Source organism: Ruditapes philippinarum, unplaced genomic scaffold (assembly GCF_026571515.1).
Source record: "Ruditapes philippinarum isolate M1 unplaced genomic scaffold, ASM2657151v2 ctg6197_1_1_1_1, whole genome shotgun sequence".
Lineage (NCBI taxonomy): Eukaryota > Metazoa > Mollusca > Bivalvia > Venerida > Veneridae > Ruditapes > Ruditapes philippinarum.
Window position 1 is genome coordinate 43,441 of NW_026859157.1, and position 9,274 is coordinate 52,714.

At 33.1% G+C, this 9,274-nt stretch overlaps 1 protein-coding gene across 1 annotated transcript in view; it reads right to left on the bottom strand.

Moving 5' to 3' along the window:
- Window positions 1–281, bottom strand: part of LOC132755459 (RUN and FYVE domain-containing protein 2-like) — a 42,398-nt gene extending 42,117 nt beyond the window's left edge. The window contains exon 1 of the mRNA XM_060746327.1: window positions 24–281. The gene's annotated coding sequence lies outside the window, so the exon portion shown is untranslated. The remainder of the gene's footprint in view (window positions 1–23) is intronic.
- Window positions 282–9,274: the final 8,993 nt, after the last annotated feature.

Below are 9,274 nucleotides of genomic sequence, written 5' to 3' on the forward strand. Positions count from 1 at the left end.
CAAATCATAAAATGTCTGAATACCTTGTTTTACTTAATATCCCATATAAATCAAATGTCTTCAATTTTGCTCACTACGTAATAAGCGTCTTTGATTCATCGATATATATTGAAAGAGATAAACGCGTCACTGATCATGAGTTTTATAGAATCCAAAAATATGTAAATAAATAACTTCCTCTTTCGATTTTAAATAACCTTATAGTATATGAATAGTCGCTTTACTATTTACTTGACGTCCTTTAAATACGTTATCTCGTCTTTGTTAAAAAGACTTTATTACATCCATAAATACTTTTAACAACACTTTTAATACGATATACATTTGCTTTTTATGTGAGCAATATCAATGATAAACAGAAAAAGTATTCGTATTCGTGTCAATATGCGAATGAGAAATTAGCTATTAAACGCGTTATCTGATTATCGAAAAAGAAATTGAAAAGAGATTGTTACCCTTCGTACTAGATAAACGCCTCTACATCTCAGGGCGTTGATGTTTGCTTAATAATTCAATATATATCTTTATTTTTTCCATTTATGCTTCTCCGTTGTCTTTTTGTAATATTGGTGGTTAAAGTATCAGATTAATTATCAAAAAAATACACATTTTTAAAAAACTTGATATGCACATGATGTGTACATTCAATACCCGTAAACAGGTGTATCAAAATCATCATTTTGGCACTATTGTTAATTCAAATTAATTAAATTTATTAACTCCTTCGTGTAATGTATGTCGCCTGTTGCTTTCATTGTTTCCCATTGTATAATTATTGTAAATTTGTTGACATACTTATTGACACCACAATTATACATTCATTGATTTACAGTCTTTGCGTCATCTGATTTTGAATATGCTGTTTCTTCTAATTCACGAACAGCATATTAATCAAAACTTAGAAACCTTTTGATCTTTTAACAAAAGTATTTATAAAGAAACGTTAATGGCTTTGCCTAAGTCAACGATGTTTTGGAAATAAAATAAGTATATACATCAGTTCCAGGGTACGTCGAAATCTAACGACATATTCTTTGCATACATGTTACGTATTAGAACGTACAAGCTTTTTTGGCGCTTTTGTTCAGTGGACGAGTACAACTTTATAGAACGTATACATATTTCGATGCCCGATTCAGCAAAGGAACCCTGCAACATTTTTTCTTAAGATATACAATTATCAATATTTGTAAATGAACTGAAACTTAATAAAAGACAACAATTAAAATAAAACTGCGACGTTGGAATGTTCAGTATACAGTCGACTGACTTTAGATTGGTCAAATAAATTTTTGACAATTTATTGTAAATAATTGAGAGTTAAAATCAAAAGATATTTGAATGCTCATCTTAAAACAGGAAATGAGTGGTATTTTTATTTCCTGTCAGGATTGAGGAGTAAACCTAAGAAAGATCTGCATTTCGAATGTTAATATCACACTATTTTGGCAAAAAATATCAAAACATACAATGGCTCGTATCTAGTATTGTTAATTGATCTGTATTGATTTTTTTTTAAAATACTAACATTACAATTACAATTGTTTACAGCTAGAGGGCTTTATTTGCCATTGACAAAGTTCGTGAAAATACATTACAGTTCTTCTCTTCTGAATCTACGTTTTATTTCCCTATATAGTAATGTTCTGTAATATGCCTTTTATATTTGCAGAGATCTTCACATTTTACACTTTAACATCTATTGCGTAAACAAGGTTACATACGTTTGAGGAAACGTTTTTAGCGAATAATCGTTAGACGATAAGCAACTGTAATGGAAAAAAGGGAAAAAAATGTATTTTAACTAAAATACCGTCTTACAAGTACTTATTTCTCCAGCAATGGGCATTCTTGAATAATTCCAATTATAGGTCCATACATTCATTTCTTATTACCGAATAAGACTGAACTTTCCCAAAGATGTCACATAAATACATTTGGTATTCATAATACTTATATTACAACTTATTGTTCCTTTATATCATATAGCACATGATAGAAATACATAACGGTAATGGTTTAGGGTTCTTTGTATAAAACACTATTTTTCCTGAACTTTTTTGTGCAGTGTAGTATGGGAGGTATGGAAGAGAAGACTAGCTGTCCTACTATTGAAGATATTTTTATTTTATAATATCTACCAATAATGTTGATGATTGCACAGGTCCATTTCTTTACAGGTCTTGGTTTTGCATTCATAATAGTCAGATTAATGTTAGGCCTACGTCTCCTTTATATATATATATGATCTTTTGGTTAATAACATAAGAATATTGAATGTATGTTGAGCCGTAAATATGAGGTCAGCAATGGAGAGTGGCATTTGATGAACCAGCAGCCACACCCCACCCTTTAAATTTGACACCATGCCCTTTTAAGAAATAGGTTCAATGGATTGTAGAAATTTCAGAGTCAGGACTGATTTTAAATTAAACAGATAGATGGGTGGATACATGGCAACATGAAATGGGCTTGACATTATCAGAAAATGTTAAGACATACATAAACAATTAAAAAATATGTATGGTTTAAAAAGTCATGTAAATCAAATTTATGTCTTAGGGATAACTAAAAATGATGAAAAAATTATAATATTAGGTTAACTCCTCTAGCATAGCGTGACAAAAAAAGATGTAAAATAAATAATTCATATAGAAAAATGATGCCCAAAAATTTGTAATTTTAAGTTTTATCACATATCTATTTCAATGCTAAATTTCCCATAGAATCGTATTGTCGTGCGTGATTCTTGATACTGTTCTTTTATGGTGGTATATTCAAATTAATTTTGTATGACTTTCCCGAGCTTTTATATACTTCCTTTACATAAACTTATTTAAAGTCATTGAAGGTTTACAAGGCAAATAATTACAGGTCGGAAACTATCCAACGTAAGGCGGAGAATATCCTGTGTTCTGGATTCCGTGTACTGGAACTTTCTATTTTACCCTACTTTGCGAGATAGAAGTTTGGTCGATCATTTCTGTTTACCGTTCGGCGCATGCCTACCGAAAGGCGAAACCTGAAACAATGTCATTGTCGTTTCGGGCAAAATCACGACAACACGAAGATCTGCCGTATTTTCGTTATTTCGACCTTCGCGTTTTAAGGCGAAGATACGAAGACACGATAAACAAAGGGCGCGAAGCCGCGGACACGAAAAACTTAAACAATTAAATTTTTGTCCCTTCGCGTGTTAAAGTTTCGTTTTGTCGTCTAGAATGTTTCGTGTTTTCGTGTCTTTGCCCCGAAAGGCGAAAGTCAAAATAACGACAAATAGGTTTGTTTTCGTGTCTTCGCCTTTTGACTTTCGGGGCGAAGACACGAAATGGCAGAAATCAGCCACCATAGTTCTTTTGTTAATGAAGATACCAGTATTGTCATTTGTACTGGTTGCAAGTTTTGTTTTTCATTGTCTTTAAATGCTCAGCTTTACATTTGGTCTGGGATATGATCAATACAGATTTTGCTTGTTCGTTAAAGTCAAAGTTCAAATAAGCATTGCTCGACTGGTGACCCGAATTTTATGTGTGAAACGTAGCAAAATATTGATTGTTACCGGATACAACTCTGTACATTGATTAACAACGAGTAGAGCTCAAAACGATATTATAATTATATATAAAAGATACAGATATATAGAAACGAAAACAAAGTACAGCACATACTTAGGAACAGGTTTGCAATTTTCTTTTAAACATTATCGTTACAAGACGTGTTTAAAATATAAAATGCCTAAAGCAGAATCCTATTATCTGAAAAGTATTAGATTTCAGAGAGGAAAATAGATTCATAATGCCTATACTTCCTGCTACAAGTATTTTATGATCTGCGTGGGAAAAAAGCCAATACATTAGATGGTCCAGAATACATTTTCTTCCATAATGTTTTCAAATGCCATTTTTCACTATATAAAATGTGCATTTTCTATCCCCTGTATACAAAATGAAATATTTTTCATCTTTTGGCCTATGTTAAAAATATTTTGTCAATGTTTTTTAATGTCTAAATATTATAAAAACATACTGTATGTTTTAAACATGTATTACTGCTTCCTGATTATATGGAGAATTTAGTTTAACAACTGCGATTGCAATTATGTGTACAGCGCGCGGAAACAATACCGAACTTACCGATATTCAAATGCTAATTCCAGATACCGCCATTCGCTTATTGAATTAAATAAGATCATGGGAACTGTGAACTCTAACACCCTTGTATAGGGCACATATGATATTTATAGTCGTCTGCATTTTAATTAGACCACAGAATTTTGATTTTTCTAAAGGAAAGGTCAGAATACGCTGGCTATGTCTAAAAGGACTAATCAACTCCACTTCCGTATCTTTAAATCTAATGCCATTTTCACCATTTCTATACACAGTATACAAAAGAAATATGTTTCTTCTTCTGGCCTACGATACCGCCATTCGATAAATAAATTATATAAGATCGCGGGAACTGTGACCTCCGACACCTTTATATAGGAATCATCGTGAAGTCGGGTTTACTCCTGCCTCCCGACCGCCACTAGGAAGTTGAGTGTCTGGAGTGTACCTGGCACGGCCTTGGGCGCGTGTCTTCGCAGGAAGACCTTATTGGAGCTGTCATGCCCCAAGTCGAGCTCTGGTTGAGTTCAGGTCCACGATAGAGTAGGCGGAGACCACCACTTCCCTCCGATCTGAACACTTTTCTATAAAATAAACATAATAAATTATATTCAATTCACTTTGCATAATAAAACACTTGAATATTATCTAACATTAACTAAAGGGAAGTAAATGCAACAATATCTGCTATGTAAAGCTATTTTTGTTATCTCCCTCCGTCTGCCATTCGCACTTCTTTACATTGAGAGTATTCATTTCTTTGAATTTCTATTCTATACGTTATTGTTAAACATTAGACTTCTCCATATATACCTTGTAAATGATTTGCATGTTTACTGAAATACATGTAGTATATTCATACATTTTTCGCACCATGATATTGTGATATGAATATGTTAAAAAAATGATTGTTGATATGACCATTGAGCAGTAATCGTCAATTTGATGCCATACATGTATTTCTTTTCTATTTACCCTTTACTTCTATATATTTTTTTTCTCTTAAACACCAAACATACCAATGTAATTACATTTTTCAATGTAAATTTTCTAGGTCAATCCAGTGACAGCTTTTGTTACAATCGAATTACATTTCTAAAATACAAAGAATAAAAAAGAGAAACACTAGGTTTTAATGTAAGATTAGCTTTCTCTATTATTTCATATGTTTCAGCAATAAATATATAACAGTTTTGGCTCTACAAGTATTTGATACTTGAAAGTATACAAATTTAACATTTATTATCAAATCATTTACCACTATAGTTTTTCGCTAGTATATAGTATGTTAATATATGCTTTTTTGAGCCTCATTGTACTTTTATTTATGTCTGTCACCTTATTGTGTCATGTTTGTACATGGAATGAGAGATAAATAAATGTTTTTTGACTTGACTTGGTAATTTCACTCGTAATAATTTACCCCTGTGACAAATGGAAGAATCTGTTTGATTTATGACGGTAAAATCACTCGACTACGGATTACGCTAATTAAGCGCGTGACAATTACGTTTTATTTAAAAGAAGGATTAGCTTGTTTGATGCAGAAGATAATGCACTTGTTAAACTATCATATTTTGGCTTTAAGATCTTTTTTATTCACGATGTCTATAATAAAACATGATTTTGAGAGATTATCTACTTCCGGTAGTCAGAGAATCTAACTGGTGGTCTTACTTTTCTTTTCAATATAATCGCCCTCTACATCAATGCATTTTTCCCACCTGTGCTCCAACTTGTTTAACCTTTCAAAATAGAACTCTCTATTTTGGTCCTCAAAGAACACATTGACCGCCTCTATGGCACCTTCATTGCTTCCAAAACGTCTGGTTTTCAGTCTCGGAAACAGGTAGAAGTCAGAGGGGGCCAAGTCCGGAGAATATGGGGGATGGGGAAGAATTTCAAAGCCGCAGTTAGTTGAAGCAGCCATCGCCACTCGGGATGTGTTAGCTGGCGCATTGTCGTGCAGGAGCAGAATAGTTTGAACCGGTTTGGCCCTCCTTTTACGCGCGATTTCTTGACGCAGACGTGTCAATTCGTCTGTATAGTACGTACCGTTTAAGGTTCGACCTTGCTCAAGATAGTCAATCATGATTACATGATTAACCCCCGACTATCCCAAAAAATTGAGCCATCATATTCCCAGCTGCTGGCACCCTCTCGAATTTCTTCGGAGGGATGAGCCAGGGTGCTTCCACTGCATGAACTGGTTTTTGTTATTCTGGATCGAAGTGATGGACATATGTTTCATCCGGTAGATAAAATCAGGTTCATCCTCGTAGCAAGACAAAAGATATTTTGAAATGTCAAGCCTGGTCCGTTTCTGGTCGTCAGTCAACCAGCTGGGGACCCATCTAGCGGGAACCTTTGAAATGCCATAAACATCAGTCAGAACTGTCTGAACTGAACCAAAGCTTATACCTACGTCCCTAGAAATGCTTGACAGGTCTCGTCTTCTGTCGCACATGACCAGACCAGGCCGCTCATCATCTCCAATGCTCTCCATGCCCCTCTTAAATTCAGCAGCCCATTTTTCCACAGTGCTATAGGGAAAAAAATTCTGGAAACAAAGTGATCCCTCAGAAGCATTAATCAAAACAAAATAACATAAGAATTGCAGACTCGGTTTGATTGAGTCTGTACATGAGAGATAATTAATAAGTGCAACATCCCTCACGCCCCCTAGCACCGGCTTGAGCGGTACTCAATTCTCAACACTTTATAGTGTTGGCATCAATGATCCCGAAGGACCAGAAAATATAACAACACTGAAATGAAGTACAGGACAACTTTTTACGGCTGTCACACGGCACTTGACACCTGCTGTTGTGAACACTGAAGTCAAGTACGGGGCAACTTTTAAAGGTACAACCTGCTGTTGTGAAACCAAAATTCTGGAAACAAAGTGATCCTCGGAAGCATTAATCACAACAAAATAACATAGGAAATGCAGACTCGGTTTGATTGAGTCTGTACATGAGGGATAATGAATAAGTGCAACATCCCTCACGCCCCCTAGCACCGGCTTGAGCGGTTCTCAATTCTCAACACTTTATAGTGTTGGCATCATTGATCCCGAAGGACCAGAAAATATAACAACACTGAAGTGAAGTACAGGGCAACTTTTTGCGGCTGCCACACGGCACTTGACACAGTAATCACAGTAATAAAACTTCCGCAGTACCAAAACTAATTTATCCTTTTACTGTTTTGTCAAACCCGTCTGATGATATGTTAAAGAAAATAACAAAAGACATGTATAATTTTATATGGAATAACAAACCAGAAAAAATTAAAAGAGATACATTAGAATTAGAAATACAAAAATGGGGGGGGGGGGGGGGGGGCCTTAAAAATGATAAATATTAGTTGTTTTTTAAATTACAATCAAAGAATGCTTGGCCAAAAATTTCCCTTTTCAAGTGACGAATTGTTGGCTTTGAATGTAAAGAAAACATTTTTGAAAAGTCAGAAGGGAAGCTTCAATTATTTGAAGTGAAATAAATAATCAAGATATCAAAATGCTTTGGGGATGCCACAATTTACTTTACTTAAAGACATTCTTAAATTGCCATGACGATGCAATCAAAAACGAAAATTAAGATGGGAAACAGCTGGGAAAGCAAGTGCTGAATTTCATTTTTTAAACAATTGTTATTTTAGAAAGAATTTAATTGTCTTTTTAAAAGGGGTGCATTTTTATGCCGGGCATAACAAAAAAGGGGTTATATTGTTTTTTGCGGTCTAGTGGGCCCGGGGCTCTTTAAGTTTTTTAAAAGGATACCCTTTTAAATCAAAATTGTAAAATTGGTAATTCCCGGCTTTCAAGGTAATTTTTATAAAAATCAGGGTACAGGGAAATGAAAGGGAGTTGGTTTGATCTCCCACTCCCTCTGATATAAAACAGGCGACACCGTTGAAAAAAAGTAAAAAAAATTTATTCAAAAATTTTTAAATTTTTTAATAACAAAATTTAAATTTTTAAAAAAGACATGAATATTTTTTTATCAGCAAAAAAGTCTCATTATAACTTAAGACAGCTCCCCAGATCCCTTTCAAAAAATTAAAATTTTAGCACTGGGTGACCCCCCAAATCTTTCGGTGAAAATTTAGTTTTTCTTTTGAAATTTACCTTTTTAATAATAAAGTTTTAGTAAAAAACTCTACCCGTTATTTTAAATGTTTTAATGTAAAAGAAAATTTTTAAAATTTTAAAAAATCGGGGTTTTATAAAAAAAATTTCCCCAATTTTTTGTATTTTTACTTTTAAATAGAAAATAATTCCCATATTTTAAAAAAAACTTGACTTTTTTAACTTTTTAAAATTTAAAATTAAAGGGGGAAGGGTTTTAGCAAGGCAAAAATTAAAGTAACATCTTTTTTTTAAATTTCCAAAAAGGGGAAATTTTAAAAAGATAAAAATTTTTATTTTTTACTTGGAAAAATTTTTCCTTTGGGGGCAAACTGAAGTTTTTGAGGGAAAATTTAGAGGCCCTTTTTATACTCCCGTTCACCCACAAACCCAAAAAAATGGTAAAAAAACGGTAAAATCAAAAACCCCAAATTTGGTCAATAAACTTTAAAAATAATGTTTCAAATTCCCCGGCCCAAAATAATTATTCCCCTAAAGGGTAATCATCCAAAAAATGGGCGTATCACCCAAAAATGAAAGGGAAATCTTTCCCAAAATTGTAATTTAAACAAAAAATAACATGAAAGATACTTAGGGCAATTAAAAAGTAAAAAAAAACAAAAATTATTTTAAAATTAATTATCCTTAAACACCAGGCCATTAAAAGGGGCGTTTCTGGTTTTGACAATGAAAAATTTCCCTTTTTTAATTTTTTTTTAAATTTTTCGTTAAATAAAATGGGGACCCTTTGGGAAAAACCCATAAAGCAATTTTGTAAAATGGCCCCAAAAATAACAAAGTTTTACTTTTGATCAAACTTTCTAAAAAAGGTTAAAAAAAAAATGATTTAGCAAAATGGGGAAATTAAAAAAATGAAAGTCCTTTTCCCTAATGGGCACATAAAATTTTTTACGGAAAATTGGGGTTTAAAGGAATAAATTGGAAAAAGGATTCTGGCAAAGGGTTGGAAAAACTAAATAACAAAAAAATATTACATTTTGGAAAATTTTTTAAAAAAATGCCAAATTTAAAT